The 26,042-nt window shown below is 48.0% G+C and overlaps 1 protein-coding gene and 2 pseudogenes across 50 annotated transcripts in view; 1 reads left to right on the forward strand and 2 right to left on the reverse strand.

Annotated features, from left to right (window-relative positions):
• LOC144480519 (CUGBP Elav-like family member 4) overlaps window positions 1-26,042 on the forward strand; it is a 786,252-nt gene that overhangs the window by 329,359 nt on the left and 430,851 nt on the right. The window lies entirely within an intron of this gene.
• On the reverse strand, window positions 7,800-8,009 carry LOC144480608 (U2 spliceosomal RNA; annotated as a pseudogene).
• LOC144480419 (large ribosomal subunit protein eL42-like) lies at window positions 13,599-14,486 on the reverse strand (annotated as a pseudogene).

Consider the following 26,042-nt stretch of genomic DNA (forward strand, 5'->3'; position numbering starts at 1 on the left):
AGGCTTGATGGGCCAAATGGCCTCATTCTGCACTGTAGGGATTCTATGGTTCATCCTGTGATTGTGGGATCTTGCTGTGTGTAAACCAGTTGCCATGTTTCTGACATTGCTGTGGTGACTATAATGTAAGAGTGCTTCACTGGTCGAAAAACACTCGGGAGGGCTACCCCAGGGCATGAAAAGCCCTTTATAAATAGAAAGCCTTTCATTCTTTCAAAGATGGTAAAATGGTTCTATAAATAATTGGCAGTATCAGTTAATTTGGATCAGGCAGTGTTGGAATGATCATCCACAGTAATTTGTAGCAGATTGCAATCCTGTCTCTGCTTGTTCTTCTAAATTCAAAACAAAGTAAAAAGATTTTGCCGAGTGAAAAATATTTAATGACTATATTAAGGAACCTCATTTTGACCATGTACTAATCTCTCTTGTTAGAGGGTCATTGATGAGGCCAGAACCTGCTAGTAAAGGTGGCGTGCATGTGCAAACCAGAATGATTACTTTGCATTGAAGTTAAGTCAGGAGTGGGCCCAATATTGTCTGCTCTGAAATTAGCCCCTTGAGTTGCAATCGACATCCCTTTTTCATGGGTCACTGGATTTTAAAAACAACACCCACTCACTGCAGAGACACACGCATATTTTGCATGGGAAACTTTTGCCGTGACCGACCAGGATTGGACCACCGTTTGGGTGGAAGACAGAGAAAAACAGGGCAGCACGATGGCACGGTGGTTAGCACTGCTGCCTCACAGCGCCAGGGACCCGGGTTCGATTCCAGCCTCGGGTCACTGTCTGTGTGGAGTTTGCATGTTCTCCCCATATCTGTGCTCCGGGTGCTCCGGTTTCCTCCCACAGTCCAATGATGTAGAGGTTAGGTGGATTGGCCATGCTAAAATGCCCCTCAGTGTCCAAAGGTGTGTAGGTTTAAAAAGTTTATTTATTCGTGTCTCAAGTTGGCTTACATTAATACTGTGATGAAGCTACTGTGAAAATCCCCTGGTCGCCACACTCAGATGCCTGTTCGGGTACACTGAGGGAGAATTTATCATAGCCAATGCGCCTAACCAGCACGTCTTCCAGACTGTGGGAGGAAACTGGAGCACCCGGAGAGAACGTGCAAACTCCACACAGACAGTGACCCAAGTCGGGAATCGAACCTGGGTCTCTGGCACTGTGAGGCAGCAGTGCTAACCACTGGACCACTGTGGATTGGACATGCTAAATTGCTTCTTAGTGTTCAAAGATATGTAGGTTAGTTGGATTAGCCATGGTAAATGCACAGGGTTACAGAGATAGGGTGGGGGCTGGGCCTGGATGAAATGTTTTGTCAGAGAGTCAGTACAGACCTGATGGGCTGAATGGTCTCCTTCTGCAGTGGAGGGACTCTCTGAAATTATTCTATGAATAAATTGCCTGAAAGTGTGGTGAGCAGAGGCTTAGAAGCGAATTTCAAAAGGAGATTAGATATGTCCCAGGACGTGAAACATTTGCAGGGCTATGGGGTCACAGGTGGGGAGTGGGACTATTGTGATTTCACTTTCAAAGAACTGGCACAGGCATGATGGGCTGAATGGTTCTCCTCCAGTGCTGTAAGTTGCTATGAACTATAGAGACTGTAATCGGTTATACTGGGCAAATCAGCTTTAGCAGTCACCAGTCTTTAAGACAGAGATAGATAGGTTCTTGATTAATAAGGGGATCAGGGGTTATGGGGAAAAGGCAGGAGAATGGGGATGAGAAAAGTATCAGCCATGATTGAATGGCGGAGCAGACTCGATGGGCCAAGTGACCCAATTCTGCTCCTATGTCTTATGGCCTTATGGTGAATGTATCCATTGGGACCCTAGCAGACATCCAGGATGACAAACATTGGTCATCTTGGCCTAGCAAAGCAACCAAGGGAATCTGATGGAGCCCATTTTGCAGACAAAAAGGCTTTCCTCGAGATGGGGGGATTTGCTTTTGAGTAGAAGCAAAGCTCTCATCAGCTGAGCCCTTGGAAGGACAAAAATTTCACAGCCATTGAATCACTCAACCTTCTGAGATCATTTGTTGATTTGGGGTCTGGGTAGGTTTTGAGTAAAACGCCCACCACTGAAGTACAATTTTTTTATTCATTCGTGAGACATGGGCGTCGCTGGCTGGCCAGCATTTATTGCCCATACCTAGTTGGCCTTGGAGGGCAAATGAGAATCAACCACATTGCTGTGGCTCTGGAGTCATATGTTGGCCAAATAAGGACGGCAGGTTTCCTTCCCTAAAGAACATTAGTGAACCAGATGGGTTTTTCCGACAATTGACAATGATTTCATGGTCATCGGTAGATTCTTTTAATTCCAAATTCTTTTTTACTGAATGGTTAGCACTGCTGCCTCACAGCTCCAGGGACCTGGGTTCGATTCCCAGTGTGGGTCACTGTCTGTGTGGAGTTTGCATATTCTCCCCGTGTCTGCGTGGGTTTCCTCCAGATGCTCCAGTTTCCTCCCACAGTCCAAAGGTGTGCAGGTTAGGTGGAATGGCCATGATAAATTATCTCTGAAATATCCCGGGATGCATAGGTTAGAGGGATTAGCACAGTAAATATTGGAGTTACAGGGATAGGGCCTGGGTGGGACAATGCAGATTTGATGGGCCGAATGGCCTCCGTTTGCACTGTAGGATTTCTATGGTTTTTATGGTAGGTTCCACCATCTGCCATGGTGGGATTCAAACCCAGGTCCCCAGAATATTTGCTGAGTTTCTGGATTATTAATCCAACAATAATATCACGAGGCCGTCACCTTATCCCCATAGCTCTTGATCCCATTACTGATCTGATTTAAGTTTTGGTAACCCACCCAGCTGTGGAGATTGATAGCCTAGCCATAATACCACTAGGCCATCACCTCCCCTTAGAAGAGCAAACATATTTCCTTGCCCCGACTCCCTACCCCAGAGTCCCTTCGTTCTCTGAGTCAGAATATACTTGGAGCTTGCTCCTGAAAATAGGGTGGCACGGTGGCACAGTGGTTAGCACTGCTGCCTCACAGTGCCAGGGACCCGGGTTCGATTCCCGGCTTGCGTCACTGTCTATGCAGAGTCTGCACGTTCTCCCCAGGTCTGAGTGCGTTTCCTCCGAGTGCTCCAGTTTCCTCCCACAGTCAGAAAGACATGCCGGTTAGGTGCATTGGCCATGTTAAATTCTCCCTGAGTGTACCCGAACAGGCGCTGGAGTGTGGCGACTAGAGGATTTTCACAGTAATTTCATTGCAGTGTTAATGTAAGCCTACTCCATACAATCCCTACAGTGCAGAAGGAGGCCATTTAGCCCATCGAGTCTGCACCGACCACAATCCCACCAGGCTCTATCCCGTAACCCAACATATTTACTACACTAATCCCCCTGACACTAAGGGTCAATTTAGCATGGCCAATCAAACTAATCCATCCCTACAGTGCAGACAGAGGCCATTCTGGCTGTGCGGCATGGTAGCACAGTGGTTAGCACTGCTGCTTCACAGCTCCAGGGACCTGGGTTCGAATCCCGGCACGGGTCGCTGTCTGTGTGGAGTTTGCACATTCTCCCCGTGTCTGCGTGGGTTTCCTCCGGGTGCTCCAGTTTCCTCCCACAGTCCAAAGATGTACGGGCGAGGTTGATTGGCCATTCTAAATTGCCCCTTACTGTCCCGGGATGCATAGATTAGAGGGGTTAGTGGGTAAATATGTAGGGATATGTGGATAGGGCCTGGGTGGGATTGTGGTCGGTGCAGACTCGATGGGCCGAATGGCCTCTTTCTGCACTGTAGGATTCTATGATTCATTCGGCCCATCAAGCCTGCACTGTCCCACCAGGCCCTATCCCTGTAACGCCACATATTTACCACACTAATCCCTCTAACAGATGCATCCCGGGACACTTCAGGGGCAATATAGCTTGGCCAATCCACCTAACCCACACACCTTTGGAGTGTGGGAGGAAATCAGAGCACCCGGAGGAAACCCACGCAGGCACAGGGAGAATGCGCAAACTCCACACAGTGATCCGAGGCCGGAATTGAACACGGGTCCCTGGCGCTGTGAGGCAGCAATGCCACCTGTGACCAATAAATAAACTTAACTTTTAAAATAAAGGGTAATGGGGTTTTCCTAGTCTGTGGTCAAACCCATACTTACAATGTCCTCCTGATGCCATCTCCCCGTGCTTCCCGAAAAATTGAATTATCTAATCATTTCAATTAAGCAATGCAAATAACGCAGCAAAGTGGGACTCTAATGCTTAGAAGAAATTGGAAAGCTTCAGATAATTTGAATGGAGAGGAGTAGAATCTCTGCAGAACAAACTCTATTATAGACACCATAGATCAAACATTAATGTGGGTGATATTCACGAACAAATGTGTTTGTATGACCTTTTGCTGTATTTAACGAGTGTGAGCCTATTTTAAATAAATGGGTCAACATCTGTGTTAGAACTGCAGACGTGGGCTTATCAAGTTTGCGTGCGATCCCTTCCTCTGGTAAGTTCCACTCTCAGTGTTACAAATCATTCTTCTGACTGCACTGCATACCCAGCCTGTTATTAAAAAATTACCATTATACCAAAAATCTATTACAGACGTCTCATTAGTGCAACTTATTGTTATAAACTGCTAATAAACGGTGTTCCGACAGCTTCTCTTTATTGTTAACCTTCTATGATGATGAATTATTATTATGAAGCTCTCATTATCACAAAACTCCTTGATTCCATCTCTCATCAGCGTTGAACTTGCTGCAGTATTAGTAATGAACCTGACAATTTGCCCGCGATTTAATTTTTCTTTAACGTTTACAACACAGCTTATTGCATCTCAGGCACTCAACAAAAACTTTGAAGCGAAATCGCTGTTGTTTGGGGAGTCGTTTTACACACAGCAAGGCCGCACAGCAGTCAGAAGATATACTTGCAATGTTGTGTGGGTTAGGTGGATTGGCCATGCTAAATTGATATCTGGGCGGCACAGTGGTTAGCGTTGCTGCCTCACCAGCGCCAGGGACCCGGGTTCAATTCCCGGCTTGGGTCACTGTCTGTGTGGAGTTTGCACATTCTCCCCCGTGGGTTTCCTCCGAGTGCTCCGGTTTCCTCCCACAGTCCAAAGATGTGCGGGTTAGGTTGGTTGGCCATGCTAAATTGCCCCCAGTGTCAGGAGGGATTAGCAGGGTAAATACGTGGGGTTACGGAGGTAGGGCCTGGGTGGGATAGTTGTCAGTACAGACTCGATGGGCTGAATGGCCTCCTTCTGTACTGAAAGGATTCTATAATACTTAGGGCGGGATTTTGGGGTCTCGCTTGGGCGAGGTTAGCCCAAGGTCAACGGAGATTTCCATTGTTGGACCCTCGCCCGCTCCGACTCCATGGCAGGCAAGGTGGCAGAGTTCCAACCTTAGTGTGTGAGGGGGATTAGCAGGATAAATATGTGGGGTTGCAGGGATAAGGCCTGGGTGGGAAAGATGCGTTGGTTAGTTGCATTGGCCATGCTAAATTCTCCCTCAGTGTCGCCGAACCGAGTGTGGCGACTGGGGGATTTTCACAGTAACTTCATTGCGGTGTTGATGTGAGCCTACCTGTGACACTAATAAGTAAACGTAAATTAAATATGAAGCCTAATACTGCATACAGTAATCCAGATCTGGTCTCTCCAGTGCTCTGTCCTTCTGCAGCATAACCTCCCTCCTTTTGTTATCTGTCAATAAATGACAACATTCCAGCAGCTTTCCAGAAGGTAAAAAACAGTTCAAAATTGTCAAATCCTGGTAAAAGACAGTCGTACCGGCACCAGCAATGCTGCAGTTCCATTTAGAGGCCTACAAGACATGTTTTTACCAGTCCGCTTCATTTCTCAAGTTTTATTAGTTTAACCCTTTAGGGAGCTGGCAGAGCATCAGTGAAACCCAAACTCCCAACTGAAGTTATTCAGCACTGAGCCCAAGTTGCCCCTTAGTATCCAAAGATGTGTAGGTTAGATGGATTAGCCATAGTAAATGTGTGGGGTTACAGGGATAGGGCATGGGGGGTGGGCATGGGTTAGACATTTTATCAGAGAGTTGGTGCAGACTAGATGGGCTGAATGGCCTCCTTCTGCATTGTAACTATACTATGATTCTATTCTATGATTCGACGCGGTGTAAAGCGTAGACCTTCCACACGCTGGTTAAACATAAGACCATAAGGTATCGGAGCAGAATTAGGCCACTCGGCCCATCGAGGCTGTTTCACCATTCGATCACGGCTGATAATTTTCTCAACCCCAGTTTCCTGCCTTTTCTCCATAACCTTTGATCCCCTCATCAATCAAGAACCTACCTATCTCTGTCTTAAATACACTCAATCACCCGGTCTCCACAGCCTTCTGTGGCAATGAATTCCACAGATTCACCACCCTCTGGCTGAAGAAATTCCTCCTCATCTCGGTTCTAAAGAGTCATCCCTTTACTCTGAGGCTGTGCCCTCGGATCCGAGTCTCACCTACTCATGGAAACATCTTCCCCATGACCACTCTGTCCAGGCCTTTCTGTATTTATGGGGATGGCGCAGTGGTATTATCGCTAGGGTATTAATTGGAAACTCAGCGACTGTTCCGGAGATCTGGATTCGAATCCCGCCACGGCAGATGGTGGAATTTGAATTCAATGAAAAAATGCCTGCCATTAAGAATCTACTGATGACCATGAAACCATTGTCGATTGTTGGAAGAACCCATCTGGTTCACTTCAGGGAAGGAAATCAGCCGTTCTTACCTGGTCTGGCCTACATTTGGGTGACTGTCTGTGTGGAGTCCAAAGATGTGCGGGTTAGGTTGATTGGCCAGGTTAAAAATTGCCCCTTAGAGTCCTGGGATGCGTAGGTTAGAGGGATTAGTGGGTAAATATGTGGGGGTAGGGCCTGGGTGGGATTGTGGTCGGTGCAGACTCGATGGGCCGAATGGCCTCCTTCTGCACTGCAGGGTTTCTATGATTTCTATGGTGTCTGCATGGGTTTCCTCCGGGTGCTCCAGTTTCTTCTCACAGTCCAAAGATGTGCAGATTAGGTTGATTGGCCGTGATAAATTGCCCTTTAGTCTCAGGCAGGCTAGCAGGGTAAATGTGTGTGGTAACAGGGATGGGCCTAGGTGGGATTGTTGTCGGTACAGACACGATGGTCTGAATGGCCTCTTTCTGCACTGTAGAGATTCTATGACTTTATGTGACTCCAGACTCTCAACTGCCCTCTGAAATGGCCGAGCAAGCCACTCAGTTCACATCATTAGGGATGGGCAATAAATGTTGGTCAACCAGTGACGTCCGTGTCCCACGAATGAATTTTAAAAAACTACAAGTTTCAATGAGATGCCCCCCGCCCCCCCATCCCTCATCCATCTAAACTCCATCGAATACAGACTCAGAGGCCAGTATTTTACCGCCTTGCCCACCCCAGAATCAGGGCGGGCAAAGCTCGCAGAACGGCATTCTCCATTAGCCTCGGGGTGGGGGGGGGGGGGGTGGCACGTTGGCACAGTGATTAGCACTGCTGCCCCACAGCACCAGGGAGCCGGGTTCGATTCCTGGCTCGGGTAACTCTCTGTGCGGAGTCTTCACACTCTCCCACGTGTCTGCGTGGGTTTCCTCCGGGTGCTCCGGTTTCCTCCCACACTCCAAAAAACGTGCTGGTTAGATGCATTTTTTAAAATACTTTTCCAATTCAATCAAATCAAATCCAATTCAGAGTCTCAACAAGTTGAGACATTTCAGATCCAGGCTGACAAGACAGGGCAAGCGACTAAACCACCCTGTCCTGGGCCCGATCTACATGAGCCAAGCTGATTGGAGAAGGGGGAGGTTCCTCCTCCAAGACTTGGGCTCATTTGCATCTTAGCCAAAAGGCCGAGATGCCGCTTTTAAAAATTGCTTCATATGAAACATATGAAGCTTCAATGTAACCTAATGACCTCAACCAAGTGCAGCATCCTCTCCATACTACACTTGATCTTAGCCAAAAGGCCGAGAAGCGATGATGCATTGGCCATGCTAAATTCACCCTCAGTGTACCCGAACAGGCACCGGAGTGTGGCGACCAGGGGAATTTCACAGTAACTTCATTGCAGTGTTAACGTAAGCCTCACTTGTGAACTAATAAATAAACTTTAAACTTTTATTTCACGAGCCTCGGGCAGGCGAGTTCATAAAATACCGGCCGGAGCCCTCAAACACTCCTCGGCTTTTCATTCCAGGGATCATTCTGCTGATCCTCTCCGAGGCCGACACATCCTTCCCTCGCGACGGGGGTGGCGGGAGGGGGGGGGTGAAGTTACTCGCAATACTCCAGAGCCAGGAAAAGGCCGCCAAGTTAACGAGGGGAATAAAACAGCCTGCGCGTATCGCTCTGTAACAGACTTGACTGGAGCTGTACAAATGTTGGATTTTTTTTTCCCCCCCCTGCCAGATCCGACATTAATTTGTGGCTTTCTCTGCGCTGTCAGCTGAGTCTGTGAGCGACTCGCAGTATTAGTCCTTCGAGATCCCCAGAAAGTTTTACAGTGTTGCAAAGTGGATCTGATTTTGATTTATGTTCAGGTGAAAATTGAAATTTTTATTACATTAACGGATCATGTAAACTAATGCTTGGAGAGGCACAGGCTAATACGGCACTGTCAGCGACATGTTGAGGGTACATACACGGCAGGCGTGAGCTGGCAATGCACAGAGCTGATGCAAATAAGCAAAATAAATGATGATTAATGAAGGACATTAAATTATTATAAATTATCGGGTTGCGAGCAGAGAAGCAAGCTTCAACCGTGGGCTTGACAAGTCTTGGATCACCAATGCAGGTATGGCTTGGTGCGTCCAATGATATTCTAATTTATATGCAAATGAACCTTGTATAATGAGTCCAAGGTTAGGCTCCTGACTTGCGCGCTTTCAAGCACCCCCGAACAAGCTGTTTTTTTTTTCCTCGCCACTGTTTGCAACCTGGGCCCTGTAACTGAAGGTCACCCGGAAGATTTTCTGCTTTTTCACCCACATCAGACGGGCGGCAGATGATTTATGGGAAGTAATTTGGTGAGGTGACAGATTGTAATGGTGTATTTTGAATGCTCATGGACGGGGAAATGAATGCGCCGGGACGCGGGGAAAATAATAGCCGGCCAGCAAATTAAACGTGGCATGCGTCGCCCCGCCAAGCTATTACCTGCGGGCCCCTCCCGACCCAACCCGTCCCGGCTCCACACTTAAAAAGTACATCAGGGGCACAGTGGTTAGCACTGCTGCCTCACAGCCGACCCAGGTACAGCGTACCTGACACCAAGACATGTAATAGCTGATAACAAGGTGAGCACTGCTGCCTCGCAGCGCCAGGTTCGATTCCCGGCTTGGGTGACTGTCTGTGTGGATCATAGAATCCCTACAGTGCAGAAGGAGGCCATTCGGCCCATTGAGTCTGCACCGACCACAATCCCCCTAACCCTACTTATTTACCCTACTAACCACCTGACATTCGGGTCATTTTAGCATGACCAATCAACCTAACCCGCACATCTTTGGGCTGCGGGAAGAAACCGGAGCACCCGGAGGAAACCCACGCAGACATGGGGAGAATGTGCAGACTCCACACAGACAGTGACCCAAGCTGGGAACCGAACCCGGGTCCCTGGCACTGTGAGGCAACAGTGCTAACCACTATGCCACCGTGCCACCCCAGTTTGTGGAGTTTGCACATTCCCCTCATGTCTGTGCGAGTTTCCTCCGGATGCTCCAGTTTCCCCCCACAGTCCAGAAGGTGTGCTGGTTAGGTGTATTGGCCATGCTAAATTGCCCCTTAGATTCAGGGGAACTGGCAGGGTAAGTCTGTGGGGTTACGGGAATAGGGCCTGGGTGAGATTGTGGCCGGTGCAGACTCGATGGGTCAAATGGTCTTTATCTGCACTATAGGGATTCTATGATGTGAGGATTAGGTTGATTGGCCATGCTAAATTGCCCCTTAATGTCAGGGGGGCTAGCAGGATAAGTCCGTAGGGTTATGGGGATAGGGCCTGGGTGGGATTGTTGTTGGCGCAGACTCAATGGGCCGAATGGTACTGTAGGAATTCTATGATTCTAAGATATGAAGAGGTATTTGATTTCACTACATGAGGACGTACCTGATATGAAGCCTGTCACTCAGTACAGGGATGTTTGCATTTCCCCCCAAGTTCTTCTGAGTGACTTACAGCAGAAGGCACAACCTTTTCCACTCTCTCTCTCTCTCTCTCAGTCAATCAACAAAAGAAACTTGGCTTTTAAGAGAATGTGCTGAATATTTTTCTCTCTGAAGAATATATTGCTCTTTTCAAATCCCTGGAAACTTGAGGGCGTGATATAACTTCAGGGATCATTACAGGAAGAGTTGGTGTTTGTATGGCACCTTTCACAGTGGCAAGAACTGCCAACGTACTGTTCGTCCAGTCAATTACTCTTGGAGCTGCTGTTCAGAAAGCAAACAATTTCATACACAAGAAACTCCCACACACAAAAGTAGGGAGATGAATGAGCACTTAATCGGTTTTTGATTGTCTCAACTTGAAAATTCCTCGATGTCCTTGTTCCCGCCCCCCCCTCACACTCCTTGTCCATCTGTGTAACTGCCTCTAGACCAATAACTCTCCTAATTTTCCATGCTCCTTTTCTGACCTGTTGAACATCTATCAGCCCAACATTAACAGCTGTGCTTTCAGTTTTGTTCTGTGCCTTAAACTTTGGAATTCTCACCCTAAACTTTTGATTTGATTTGATTTATTATTGTCACATGTATTAGCATACAGTGAAAAGTATTGTTTCTTGCGCGCCATACAGACAGTTCATAGAGAAGGAAAGGACAGAGTGGGGAGAGGGTGGCACAGTGGCACGGTGGTTAGCACTGCTGCCTCACAGCGCCAGGGACCCTGGGTTCGATTCCCGGCTTGGGTCACTGTCTGTGCGGAGTCTTTACGTTCTCCCCGTGTCTGCGCGGGTTTCCTCCGGGTGCTCCGGTTTTCTCCCACAGTCCAAAGATGTGTGGGGTAGGTTGATTGACCATGCTAAATTGACCCTAGTGTCAGGGGGATTAGCAGAGTAAATATGTGGGGTTACGGGAATAGGGCCTGGGTGGGATTGTGGTCGGTGCAGACTTGATGGGTCGAATGGCCTCCTTCTGCACTGCAGGGATTCTATGAAGAATGTAGTAATACAGTTATAGCTAGGGTGTTGAGAAAGATCAACTTAATACGAGGTAGGTGCATTCAAATGATGGCAGCAGGGAAGAAGCTTTGATTTGATTTATTGTTGGTGTTCAGTAAAAAGTATTGTTTCTTGCACGCTATACAAAGCATACTGTTCATAGAGAGGGAAAAGAGAGAGTGTAGAATGTAGTGTTACAGTCATAGCTAGGGTGTAGAGAAAGATTAACTAAATGCGAGGTAGGTCCATTCAAAAGTCTGATGGCAGCAGGGAAGAAGCTGTTCTTGAGTCGGTTGGTACGTGATCTCAAACTTTTGTATCTTTTTCCCGATGGAAGAAGGTGGAAGAGAGAATGTCCAGGGTGTGTGGGGTCCTTGATCATGAGGCAACAGGGGTAAAGCAGACAGAGTCAATGGATGGGAGACTGATTGTGTGATGGGCTGGGCTTCATTCACGGCCCTTTGTAATTTCTTGTGGTCTTGGACGGAGCAGGAGTCATACCAAGCTCTCTGCCTCTCCTTTCTTCTCTAACAATCCTGAAAACCTTTGCCCAACCTGTTTGCCCCAGGTCCAAGTATCTCCTCATGTGACTGAGAGTAACGGTTTCCGTATCGTACTGACCCTTCTGAAATGTCTAATGTCTTCAAGATGGGTTTGAGCTCCATGCCAAGTGAGCCTATAGTATTTGAGGATGTAAGGTTCAACATGAACAACTCTTGAGGCTGGGAGCCATGATCATGTGAAAAAGGAGATCCTTACAACAATAGGTGGGTTATTCACTGTGCGCGTCACAACAAGGGGCTTAAACCAAACACTGTGTAAGTGAGTGTAATGCTGGGGTCAGAACCAATGTTGATATTTATAAAGTAGAAGCTTACAACTGCACAGGATGTCTCATCAACATGTAGAATCATGACAGTACAGAAGGAGGCCATTCGGGCCATTGAGTTTGCACCGACTCTCTGATAGAGCATCCCACCCAGACCCGATTCCCGTATCCCCACCCTACTAATCCCCCTAACCTACACATCTTGGGACACCAAGAGACATCCAGCATTACAGCCTTGTTTCAATGTGTGGTCACTTGTGGCAAATCCACCTAACACGCGCATCTTTGGAGTGTGGGAGGAAACCGGAGCAAACTCTCGCAGACAAGGGGAAAAAGTGCAAACTCCATATAGACAGTCACCCGAGGCCAGAATCGAACCCGGGTCCCTGGCAGTTTGAGGCAGCAGTGCTAACCACTGCGCCACCGTGCCACCTCTTGCTTCAAGGCCGGGGAAGAGATCATATCCGAACAAGGCAAGTGGGTTCAAAGATTGTGCTGGCATTGTCCATGTGTTTTCCTGCAATTGATTGCCCGAGGAGGTCAGAGAGGAACTTGCATCTCCCCTTATGGCTGATGCTCCCTTTTCCTGTGTCAGAGGAGATTCTCAATATTTAATTAAAATCATTTATGTGTTGTTGGCATCATTGGCTCGCTTGGCCATTTCAGAGGGCAGTTGAGAGTCAACCATATTGCTGGGGCTCTGGAGTCACGTGTAGGCCAGACCGGGTTAGGATGGCAGATTTCCTTCACTAAAGGAGACATTGGTGAACCAGATGGGTTTTATTTACAACAACCTATGATAGTTGTCATGGTCACCATTACTGATGCCCTATAGGGAAGGAAATCTGCTGTCCTCACTTGGTCTGGCCGACATGTGACTCCAGGCCCACAGTAATGTGGTTGACTCTCAAATGGCCTACCAAGCCACTCAGTTCAAGGGCAGCTGCCATGGTGGAATTTGAACCCATGTCCCCCAGAGCATTAAGTCTGGGCCGTTGGATGACTAGCGTAATGGCATTACCACTACACCATCATCCCCTCTTCAGCCACTGCAGTGTGTGTTGTGAAGGTGTACCCTCAATGCTGTTAGCAAGGGAGTTTGCCCCAGTGATGATAAAGGAATGATGATATATTTCCAAGGGTCAGATGGTGCCTTCAGAAATGTAGCTTCTCAGTTACTATTATGACATTGCCTTGACTTTTTTTAAATTTTCATAGAATCCCTACAGTGCAGAAGGAAGCCATTCGGCCCATCGAGTCTGCACCAACCACAATCCCACCCAGGCCCTTTTCCTGTAACCCCAATATTTACCCTGCTAATCCCCCCTGACACTAATGTCAATTTAGCATGGCCAATCCACCTAACCTGCACATCTTTGGGACTGTGGGAAGAAACCGGAGCACCCGGAGGAAGCCCACGCAGACACAGGGAGAACGTGCAGACTCCACACAGACAGTGATCCGAGGCTGGAATTGAACCTGGGTCCCTGGCGCTGTGAGGCAGCAGCGCTAACCACCGTGCCGCCCAAAATTTTGATAAATTTTATTGCGAATCCAACAAACACAAAGAATGCAACTCAGAACTGGACGACTTGACCCTTCCTCTTCTGATCTCCTCCCAGCTCAAAGTGCTTGTACCTCTTGCTGGCCAGCATTCTCTTTGACCGACAGTTGGGCTCCACACACTCCAGTCTCAGCGCAACCTTCCTTGTGATCTTAGTCTTTTTCCGATATGGCTGGAATTTTACCGACACGCCTGCCCCAGAATCAGGGCGTTCTCCGTTGGCCTCGGGCGGGATCTGATGAGCCTTGGGCGGGTGAGGTGGTAAAACTCCAGTCACGGGCTTTGTCTGTCCACCGTAACCACTCTGCTTTCTGTCATAACATTTCCTACTCTGTGCGAATAAGGAATCCTTATCCCTCTTGTACTGGGGGCATGATCAATAGAACAACCATAGTCGCAGTGTAGTTAAGCATCTAAGCAGCTGTTATTGTTACTTTGTTTTTATACTATGCAGTGCAGCAACAAGAAGTAAAGATACATTTGCTCTGTTGTCCAACAGTATTCAATAAGGGGGGGCGGAGGCATGGTGGCACAGCGGTTAGCACTGCTGCCTCACAGTGCCGGGGACCCGGGTTCGATTCCCGGCTTGGGTCACTGTCTGTGTAGCGTTTGCACGTTCTCCTCACATTTGCGTGGGTTTCCTCCGGGTGCTCTGGTTTCCTCCCACAGTCCAAAGATGTGCGGGTTAGGTGGATTGGCTATGCTAAATCACCCCTTAGTGTCAGGGGGACTAGCTAGGGTAAATGCATGGGGTCATGGGGATAGGACCTGGGTGGTCAGTGCAGACTCAATGGGCCAAATGGTCTACTTCTGCACTGTAGGGATTCTGTAGGTAACCTTGTGGGGCTGGCGTCTGACTTTTTTTGCGGTACGTCCTCTGGGCCTTTGGTAAGTTGCCCATCTTCCTGGGCTAGCGGTGAGCGGAGAGAGGAAACATTGCCTTGAATTATATAAGGTTGGTATAGGAGGGGCAGAAGTCCTTGATAAGAATCTCCTTAGTTAAGAGTCAATATCTGATAGGGTTTAGCAAAGAACTAATAAAGTAAGATCAATTGACTATTCTATCATGTGGAGTTGCCGGCGTTGGACTGGGGTGGGCACAGTAAGTAATCTCGCAACACCAGGTTAAAGTCCAACAGGTTTATTTGGTAGCACGAGCTTTCGGAGCGATGCCTCTTCATCAGGTCTCACCAGATGAAGGAGCAACGCTCCGAAAGCTCGTGCTACCAAATAAACCTGTTGGACTTTAACCTGGTGTTGCGAGACTGCTTACTCTGACTATTCTATCATAACACCTACGAATGGTCACCAGCCGATATCTGAGACCCCCATCGCCTCTGCAAGATTCCGGCCGGAATTCTCCGGTCGTTCACGCCGGTGGGATTCTCCAGTCTCGCCGGCAGCGCACTCCCGCCCACGGGTTTCCAGCCGGCGTGGGGTGACGTCAATGTGAATTCCCATTGACAACGACAGGACTGGAGAATCCCGCCACTGGCAAACAACACGCCACCTCCCGCTGACGGAAAGCAGGAGACTGAGGGACCGGAGAATTCCGGCCAATATTTAGCAACGCAGAAACGAATGGTGTTGGGCGACAGAGCAAATGTACCTTCACTTCTTGGCGCTGCACCACATACTATAAAAACAAAATAACAGCTGCTTAGATGCTTAACTACACTGCGACTATGGTTGTTATATTGATCATGCTATAATTGCTAATCTCTATTGCTTGTTGCTGAGCTTTTGTCTATCTCGTTGATGTTGCCTAATGGCTTAGACACACGGTAATAAGAGTACAAACTGTATTGCGCAGCAGCAATGTTCCACATTCTCTTTTTAATGTACAAACACAGGTGGACAGATTCTATTTTCTGTACGGTATATTTTGGTTGGAGGGGTGGTTGATAACAAGGGAGGGTGACTTTGTACTCTACGGAAAGGGAGAATGGCTATGGATGGTCTCATGAGAATATCTATCAAATTAGGAAGCATTAAGAACATAAGAAATGGGAGCAGGAGTAGACCTTCTGGCCCCTCTAGCCTGCCCCGCCATTCATTAAGATCATGATATGGAGATGCCGGGTGGGGTGGACACAATAAGAAGTCTCACAACACCAGGTTGAAGTCCAACAGATTTATTTGATGCAATAAGATCATGGCTGATCTTTTCGTGGACTCAGTTCCACTTACCCGCCCGCTCACCATAATCCTTAATTCCTTCACTGTTCAAAAATCTATCTATCTTTGCCTTAAAATATTCAACGGCACGGTGGCACTGTGGTTGGCGCTGCTGCCTCACAGCGCTAGGGTCCCGGGTTCGACTCTCGGCTTGGGTCACTGTCTGTGTAGAGTTTGCACATTCTCCCCATGTTTGCATGGGTTTTCTCCAGGTGTTCCAGTTTTCTCCCCCATTTGATTTGGTTTATCATTGTCACATGTATTGGGACACAGTGAAAAGTATTGTTTCATGCGCGCTATACAAAGCATACCGTTCATAGAGAAAGAAAGGAGACAGTGCAGTATGTAGTGTTGCAGTCATAGCGAGGGTGTAGAGAAAGATCAACTTAATGTGAGGTAGGTCCATTCAAAAGCCTGATGGCAGCAGGGAAGAAGTTGTTCTTGAGTCGGTTGGTACATGTCCTCAGACTTTTGTATCTTTTTCCCGACGGAAGAAGGTGGAAGAGAGAATGTCTGGGGTGGGTGGGGTCTTTGATTATGCTGGCAGGTTGGGTGTCTCCAGGATCCTGTGGATTGCCAAATCGTTCATTGAGAAGGTCCAAAGATGTGCGGATTAGATGGAATTGGCCGTGCTAAATTGCCCCTTAGTGTCGGGGAACTAGCAAAGGTAAATGTGTTATGGGGATAGGGCCTGGGTAGGATTATGGTCAGTGCAGGTTCAATGGGCAGAATGGCCTCCTTCTAAACTGTAGGATTCTACAATTTCATGAGGTTGCCTCAACAGCTGCACTGGGCAGGGGATCCCACAGTTTCACAACCCTTTGGATGAAGAAATTTCTTCTAAATCTGCTCCCCCTTATATTTAGGCTAGTTCTAGAATGTTCTAGTTCTAAAATGGCCACCAGCCAATGTCCAAAACCTAGTTCTAGTTCCACCCACCAGTGAAAACAGTCTTCCTTCCTCAAGCTGGAAAAACTAGGGAAGGGTTTCGCTATGTGCGATAAACAATTTGCCATGTCATCTACAACTCTCACCAACTTTTACAGATGCACCATAGAAAGCATTCTTTCTGGTTGTATCAAAGCTTGGTATGGCTCCTGCTCTGCTCAAGACCGCAAGGAACTACAAAAGGTCGTGAATGTAGCCCAGTCCATCACGCAAACCAGCCTCCCATCCATCTACACTTCCCGCTGCCTCGGCAAAGCAACCAGCATAATTAAGGCACCCCGGATATTCTCTCTTCCACTTTCTTCCGTCAGGAAAAAGATATAAAAGTCTGAGGTCACGTACTAACTGACTCAAGAACAGCTTCTTCCCTGCTGCTGTCAGACTTTTGAATCGACTTACCTCGCATTAAGTTGATCTTTCTCTACACCCTAGCTATGACTGTAACACTACATTCTGCACTCTCTCATTTCCTTTTTTATGAACAATATGCTTTGTCTGCATAGAGTGCAAGAAACAATACTTTTTACTGTATACTAATACATGTGACATTAATAAATCAAATCAAATCAAATCATTTAGCACGGCCAATGCACTTAACCCGCACAGCTTTGGACTGTGGGAGGAAACCGGAGCACCCGGAGGAAACCCACGCAGACACGGGGAGAACGTGCAAACTCTGCACAGTCAGTGACCCGAGCCGGGAATCGAACCTGGGTCCCTGGCGCTGTGAGGCAGCAGTGCTAACTGCTATGCCACCCTGTAGCCCCGAGAATATTAAAGAAGTTATTGTTGTACAACAATGTTTTAAGTTCAGCTTAATGGTGCTGATCGCTGAACTGCTGGAAAAGTGGTGAGATGGGATGTCAAACTAAGCCTAAACCTAACGCTCGTCCTCTGGGGACCTCCATGAACAGGCACGGGTTTAAACCCATCCCAAACTGTTGAGATGGTTGTCCTCATCTTTATCTGTGAGGTGAGTTAGGCCTGTAGCTTCTTCAGCTGCCTCACAGTGCCAGGGACCCGGCGTTCGATTCCTGGCTTGGGTCACTGTCTGTGTGGAGTTTGCACGTTCTCCCCGTGTCTGCGTGGGTTTCCTCCGGGTGCTCCGATTTCCTCCCACAGTCCAAAGATGTGCGGGTTAGGTTGATTGGCCATGCTAAATTGCTGCTTAGTGTCAGGGGGGACTAGCAGCGTAAATGTGTGGGGCTACGGGTATAGGGCCAGGGCGGGATAGTTCTCGATGCAGGCAACTTAAAACACTGTGTCGTACAACAATAATTTCTTGAAAATTCTTGGGGCACCACAGTGATGCAGTGTTTAGCACTGCTGCCTCACAGCGCCAGGGCCCTGTGTTCGATGGGCCAAATGGCCTTCTTCAGCACTGTAGGGATTCTATGATTCTAAGCTTAAGACTTAAGTTTGGGAATAGTAAGGGAAATGAAAAAGAAATGACAAGATACGTGAATTTTAAGGGGCGTCTTGACAAATACATGAATATGATGGGAATAGAGGGATTTGGTCTCCGGAAGGGTAGGGGGTTTTAGTTCAGTCGGGCAGCATGGTCGGTGCAGGCTTGGAGGGCCGAAGGGCCTGTTCCTGTGCTGTAATTTTCTTTGTTCTTTGTTTGATATTTGAAAGAAGTTAAAAGATAGATCACTCCTCTCTGTACAAGACAAGCCGAAAGGTGGAGATGTACGATGGAAGTGGCTGAGTTAAAATGAATGCAGGATCCTTCATAACTTAGCCAGCCAAGGGAGTACAAAGCAATACAAAGATAATTACAAAATAATCATGTAATTAGGGCTGATTTACATTAAGTCCGGGGCAAAAGGTACCAAGCTGGCACACTCATTCCCAGCATCTCGAGTTTGGTGTTTACCTACTGATTCCCCATCAGTTGTTTAATTTGTTGTTCGACTGTTCGGCATGATAAGATGCTTAACGATTTGGCTGCATCCCTACTCTCCGTCGATTGGCTTACGGGGAGGCTGACGTGGAGGGAATCGTCAATTTAGGCAGCCAGGTTTAGCAGGGTAAGCGACTGGACAAATCCTCCCGTCGCCCCCGCTGCGGAACGCCCAGGGTTTTGTATCGGTTGAGAATTTAGCGCAGTGTAATCTCACTGAGGACGGCAGCAGGGGAGGCCATGGTTGCATTTATAAATCGGCTCTGCAGATAATATTCCCCAATTGTGTAGGAAGAATTCGCAGAATTTCTATTCTCCCGACGAAAGTGAATATCTTCACACTTTCCTGCACTGTTGTTCACTCACTTACCTGTTTATTTGTAGCATTCCTATGTCCTCCCCACAGCTTACTTTTCCATCTAACTTTGTATCTAGTAAACTTCGATACGTTACTCCCTGACTCTTCGTAGGTCATAGAATCATAGAATCCTACAGTACAGAAGGAGGCCATTCAGCCCATCGAGTCTGCACGGAACACCATACCCCCGTTACAGTTCCCACGGTTAATCCATCTAGCATACGCATCTTGGGACACTAAGGGACAATAACCCCATGTATTTACCCTAGCTAGTCCCCCTGACGCGAAGGGGCAATTTAGCACGGCCAATCCACCTAACCCACACATCTTTATTAGTGTCACAAGTAGACGTGCATTAACATTGCAAAGGAAGTTAGTCTGAAAATCCCCGAGTCGCCACACTCCGGCGCCTGTTCGGGTACACTGAGGGAGAATTTAGCACGGCCGATGCACCTAACCAGCACGTCTTTCAGACCATGGGAGGAAACCGGAACACCCGGTTGAATTGCATCCCATCTTCGGACTGATCTGACGCTTGATCTTGGCAAAAGGTGAAATTCAATTCTGTAATCATTGCATTGTGTGTCATCCTTGTTAATTCAGTCTGCTGTTTCATTCACTCCCTCCCCATCTTTTCAACCCTCACCTTGAATGCGCATCTAAGAGCCCATTTCAGGGGCAGTGTCTCAGTCTGCACTCAAACCTTAAATGGGAAGCAGGATAGAATCGAATCTTTACAGTGCCGAAGAGGCCATTCAGTCCTTCGAGTCTCCATTGACTCTCTGATAGAGTGTCTGTCCCTCCCCCTTCTCGATACCCCCGCACAGTTCCCATGGTTAATCCATCTAACATACACATCTTGGGACACTAAGGGACAGTTTAGCATGGCCAACCCACCTAACCCACATATCTTTGGACACTGAGGACCAATTTAGCATGGCCAAACCACCTATCCTGCACATCTTTGGACACTAAGGGGCAATTCAGCATGGCCAATCCACCTAACTTACTCATCTTTGGACACTAAGGAACAATTTAGCATGGCCAATCCACCTAACCTACACATCTTTGGACACTGAGGACCAATTTAGCATGGCCAAGCCACCATCTGCACATCTTTGGACGCGAAGGGGCAATTCAGCATGGCCAATCCACCTAACCTACACATCTTTGGTCACTAAGGGACAATTTAGCATTGCCAATCCAATAACATCCAGGACCTAATCCCTTTACCCTACTAATTCACCTGACAATAAGGGGCAATTTATCATGGCCAATCCACCTAACCTGCACATCTTTGGACTGTGGGAGGAAACCGGAACACCCGGAGGAAACCCACGCAGACACGGGGAGAAGATGCAAACTCCACGCAGTCACCCGAGGCCGGAATTGAACCCGGGTCCCTGGCACTGTGAGGCAGCAATGCTAACCACTGTGCCACCGTGCTGCCAATGTCCAGAATTTGGTAGAGAACAGGACAGCCAGCAATGTTGGGAAAGGCGGAAATTTGGGACTGCTCAAGAAGGCAGAATTGGAGATCTCGGATGATTGTGGGGCTGGAGGACATTCGAGATGGGGGGGGGGGGGGGGGGCGGGCGGGGGGGTGAGGCCATGGAGGAAGGTGGGTACAAGGATGAGGAGGAAGAGTCTAAAACAGCTCCCTTTGCTCCCCCAAAGTGGGATTTAGCTTGGAGCTGAGAAGGCTGAACCTTGCTGTACAAGGAAGGCATTTCCGAGCTTGTACACCAACTATTCAATTGCACTGAACTGGCGTCATTGCCAGTTTGGCCCCAGTGGATATTAAATTCAGGCACTTCATTGCTTTGGGCCCTTTGCCCATTAGAAACTGGATTAACAGTGCTGACATTCAATTTATATAGGTTCTCCATTGGCAGGACAGGAACCTCTCATCCCATTAGCCTGGGCTGGATCCGAACCAAGTCTGAGAATTGAAAGGCTGGCATCCAAGTATCTCTTGCGCACAGCCCCTTGAACTTTTCAATTGCTGAAGGTTTAATTCAGCACAGGGCACGGGTTCATCCTTAAATAATTGTCAACAAGAAGGGAATCTCTTGTGACTTCCTGCATCGCAGGATGACTATCGATTGAGGGAAAATGGGTCGATTGTCCACAGCACCAATGAGTCACCTCCATAGCACTGCACTCTGGAGCAGCCAACCCTTCTCAAGCAGCAGTGGCAGCCGTTAATGGGCAAGTTGGCAGGAGCTGGTGGCATCCGACCTGACGCTTTCCAACAGGGAGGGACTGGCAAGGTGAGAAAACTTGCGAGTCTCTCGTTCTAATCTGGAATTAGGATGCTGTGCCCCTAGATGACAAATACACCTCCATGACTCATCTCCACAAACGTTTCTATTGGGCCGCATGGTGGCACAGTGGTTAGCACTGCTGTCTCGCAGTGCCAGGGACCTGGGTTCGATTCCCGGCTTGGGGACACTGTCTGTGCGGAGTCTGCACATTTCCTCGTGTCTGCTTCCTCCGGGTGCTCTGGTTTCCTTCAACAGTCCGAAAGACGTGCTGGTTAGGTGCATTGGCCGTGCTAAATTCTCCCTCAGTGCACCCGAACAGGTGCTGGAGTGTGGCGACTAGGGGATTTTCACAGTAACTTCATTGCAGTGTTAATGTAAGCCTACTTGTGACACTAATAAATAAACTTTAACTTTGAATTGAATCGTTGCTAGTTTGTGACTAAATAAGTGGAAAGGGCAGAAGTCCATCTGTGACAATCATTGTGAAATATCATCGAATCCCTACAGTGCAGCAGGAAGCCATTCGGCCCATCGAGTCTGCACTGACAACAATCCCACCCAGGCCCTATTCCCTTAACTCTCACATATTTATCATGCTAATCTCCCTGACACTAAGGGGCAATTGAACACAGCCAATCAACCTAACTTACACATCTTTGGGACTGTAGGAGGAAACCGGGGCACCCGGAGGAAACCCATGCAGACACGAGGAGAATGGGAAAACTCCACACAGATAGCGACCCAAGGCTAGAATTGAACCCAGGTCCCTGGCGCTGTGAGGCAGCAGTGCTAACCACTTGGTTTGGCTCAATGGGCCAACTGGCCTCCTTCTGTGCTGTAGGGGTTATATTCCATTCTATTCTAGCCCTGTTGATTAGTACCTCTTCCACCACCTTCAACGTGCACTCCCTCCGCCACCAACACACAGTAACAACACCTTCTAAGTTTAAGTTTATTTATTAGTGTCTCAAGTCGGCTCATGCAATGGGCAAAGAAATGACAGATGGAGTTCAATCCAGATAAATGCGAAGTGATGCATTTTGGTAGAACTAACGTAGGGGGGAGCTATACAATAAATGGCAGAACCATAAAGGGTGTAGATACGCAGAGGGACCTGGGTGTGCAAGTCCACAGATCCTTGAAGGTGACGTCACAGGTGGAGAAGGTGGTGAAGAAGGCATATGGCATGCTTGCCTTTATAGGACGGGGCATAGAGTATAAAAGTTGGGGTCTGATGTTGCGGTTGTATAGAACGTTGGTTCGGCCGCATTTGGAATACTGCGTCCAGTTCTGGTCGCCATACTACCAGAAGGACGTGGAGACTTTAGAGAGATTGCAGAGGAGGTTTACCAGGATGTTGCCTGGTATGGAAGGGCTTAGTTATGAGGAGAGATTGGGTTAACTGGGGTTGTTCTCACTGGAAAGACGGAGGATGAGGGGAGACTTAATAGAGGTGTATAAAATTATGAAAGGCATAGATACGGTGAACGCTGGGAAGCTTTTTCCCAGGTCGGTGGTGACGTTCAGGAGGGGTCATAGGTTCAAGGTGACGGGGGGGAGGTTTAACACGGATATCAGAAGGACGTATTTTACGCAGAGGGGGGTGGGGGCCTGGAATGCGCTGCCAGGCAAGGTGGTGGAGGCGGACACACTGGGAACGTTTAAGACTTATCTAGATAGCCACATGAACGGAGTGGGAATGGAGGGATACAAAAGAATGGTGTAGTTTGGACCAGGGAGCGGCGTGGGCTTGGAGGGCCGAAGGGCCTGTTCCTGTGCTGTATTGTTCTTTGTTCTTTGTTCTTTGAAGTTACTGTGAAAATCCCCTAGTCTCCACACCCTGGCGCCTGTTCGGGTACACTGAAGGAGAATTTAGCACGGCCAATGCACCTAACTAGCATCTACAAGATGCATTGCAGGAACTCACCAAAGCTGCTTTGACAGCGCTTTCCATGGGAATACCGCCACCACCTGCAAGTTCCCCCCTCGCAAATTACACACGAGTATATCGCTGTTCCTTCATTGTTGCTGGGTCAAAACCATGGAACTTTTTTAAATTCATACATGGGACATGGGCGTCGCTGACTGGGCCAGCATTTATTGCCCATCCCTAGTTGCCCTTGAGAAGGTGGTGGTGAGCTGCCTTCTTGAATCGCTGCAGTCCATGTTCTGTGGGTTGACCCACAATGCCGTTAGGGAGGGAATTCCAGGATTTTGACCCAGCGACTGCGAAGGAACGGCTGATATATTTCCAAGGGAGGATGGTGAGTGGCTTGGAGGGGAGCTTGCAGGTGGTGGTGTTCCCATGTATCTGCCACCCTGTCTCCTTAACATTGCTGTGCGGTGTATCTGCAACATGTGGACTGCAGCGGTTCAGGAAGGCAGCTCCACCATCAACTTCTAAAGGGCTATTGGGAATGGGCAATAAATGATGGCTTAGCCAGTGACGGGCAGCACGGTGGCACAGTGGTTAGCACTGCTGCCTCAGGGCGCCAGCAACCCAGGTTCAATTCCCGGCCCTGGATCACTGTCTGCGCGGTGTCTGCACGTTCTCCCCGTGTTTGTGTGGGTTTCTCCCGAGTGCTCCGGTTTCCTCCTACAGTCCGAAAGACATGCTGGTTAGGTACATTGGCACAGATGTGCCATAGAAAGCATTCTTTCTGGGTGTATCACAGCTTGGTATGGCTCTTGCTCTGCCCAAGACTGCAAGGAACTGTAAAAGGTCGTGAATGTAGCCCAATCCATCACGCAAACCAGCCTCCCATCCATTGACTCTGACTACACTTCCCACTGCCTCGGCAAAACAGCCAGGATAATTAAGGACCCCACGCACCCCGGACATTCTCTCTTCCACCTTCTTCCGTCAGGGGAAAGATACAAAAGTCTGAAGTCACGTACCAACCGACTCAAGAACAGCTTCTTCCCTGCTGTTGTCAGACTTTTGAATGGACTTACCTCGTATTAAGTTGATCTTTCTCTACACCCTAGCTGTGACTGTAACACTACATTCTGCACTCTCTCCTTTCCTTCTCTATGAACGGTATGCTTTGCCTGTATAGCGCGCAAGAAACAATACTTTTCACTGTATGTTAATACATGTGACAATAATAAATCAAATCAAAATTCTCCCGCAACAGGTGCCGGAGTGTGGCGACTGGGGGATTTTCTCAGTAACTTCATTGCAGTGTTAATGTAAGCCAACTTGTGACACTAATAAATGAACTTTAAACCACATCCCATGAAAGGATCTGAAAAGAATAGCCTCCTTCTGTTCCTATGTGTCTTATCGGTTCAGTGGATGCACAAGAACCCATTTCACTCGTCTGAACATTTCTCCCTGGTGTTCTGGCCAATATTTATCCCCTCAACCAACATCTCTCACACGGCTGATCTGGCCATTACTGTCTGTAAGAGCTTGCTGTGCGCCACTTTGCTGCCACTTTGCGTGCAGTACAACCACAAACAGACATCAAACGTTCTTTGAAGTGTTTGAAAGTGCAGTGAGACGCTACATAAATTCAAGTTCTTTCTGATAATCAACATCTCAAACTTGCACAGCTTGAAGTCTCTCTGTTGTGTCTGATTGGAATGCTAACCATTGACTGGACATTTTCACATCTGCTTACACCAAGACAGAGGCTTTTATAAACATTGAGACATCAGCTATCATCAAGATCACTGTTTTATGGTCACTGAACATGCCAATCTCCCGATGTTTTTTCGGAAACATAGAATTCCAGGTATTTATATTAATCTCAAAGGGGCGGCATGGTGGCACAGTGGTTAGCACTGCTGCCTCACAGCGCCAGGGACCCGGGTTCAATTCCAGCCTGCCTGTGTGGAGTTTGCACGCTCTCCCCGTGTCTGCGTGGGTTTCCTCCGGGCGCTCCGGTTTCCTCCCACAGTCAAAAACTATGTGGGTTAGGTGGATTGGCCATGCTAAATTGCCCCTTTGTACCCAAAGATGTGCAGGGTAGGTGGCTTGGTCAGTTACTGTAATTTTCTTTGTCCTTTTAGGGGGTTTTAGTTAAGGCGGGCAGCTTGGTCGGTGCAGGCTTCGAGGGCCGAAGGGCCTATTCCTGTGCTGTAATTTTCTTTGTTCTTTGTTCTTTCTTCTAAATTGCCCCTTAGTGTCCAAAGATGTGCAGGGTAGGTGGATTGGCCATGCTCAATTGCCCCTTAGTGCCCAAAGATGTGCAGGTTATGGGGATTGGCCATGCTAAATTGCCCCTTAGTGTCCAAAGATGTGCAGGTTAGGTGGATTGGCCATGCTAAATTGCCCCTTAGAGTCAGAGAGATAAGCCGGGTAAATACATGAGGTTATGGGGAAAGGGCCTGGGTGGGATTGTGGTCGGCGCAGACTCAATGGACAGAACTCTACGGAGAAATCGCAGTGGGCGAGGGTCCGATAACGGAAATCTCTGCTGACCTCGGGCGGGAAGTTCTGGTCTTGCCCGAGCAAGGTCGTAAAATCCTGCCCAATGAATCAAGTGGCCTCCTTCTGCACTGTAGGGATTCTATGATTCCAAGACTTTTGTATTTTTGTTTTCTTTCCTGTGAAGATGATGTTTTTATCTGAGTTGTGTGCGCTGAGTCAGATCAACGAGTTTATTTGAATTCAGTTTTGCTTCAATAGAATATAAATATTTTGAAATGGGAGGCAATGGTATTCCCACTGGACTAGTAATCCGGAGATTCATAATTACGTTCTGTGAATCTGGGTTCGAATCCCACCACAGCAGATGGAGAAGCTTGAATTCAATATTAATGCTCTGGGGATAGCCATGAATCCATTGATGT

The sequence above is a fragment of the Mustelus asterias genome, chromosome 29 (genome assembly GCF_964213995.1).
Source record: "Mustelus asterias chromosome 29, sMusAst1.hap1.1, whole genome shotgun sequence".
Taxonomy (NCBI): Eukaryota; Metazoa; Chordata; class Chondrichthyes; order Carcharhiniformes; family Triakidae; genus Mustelus; species Mustelus asterias.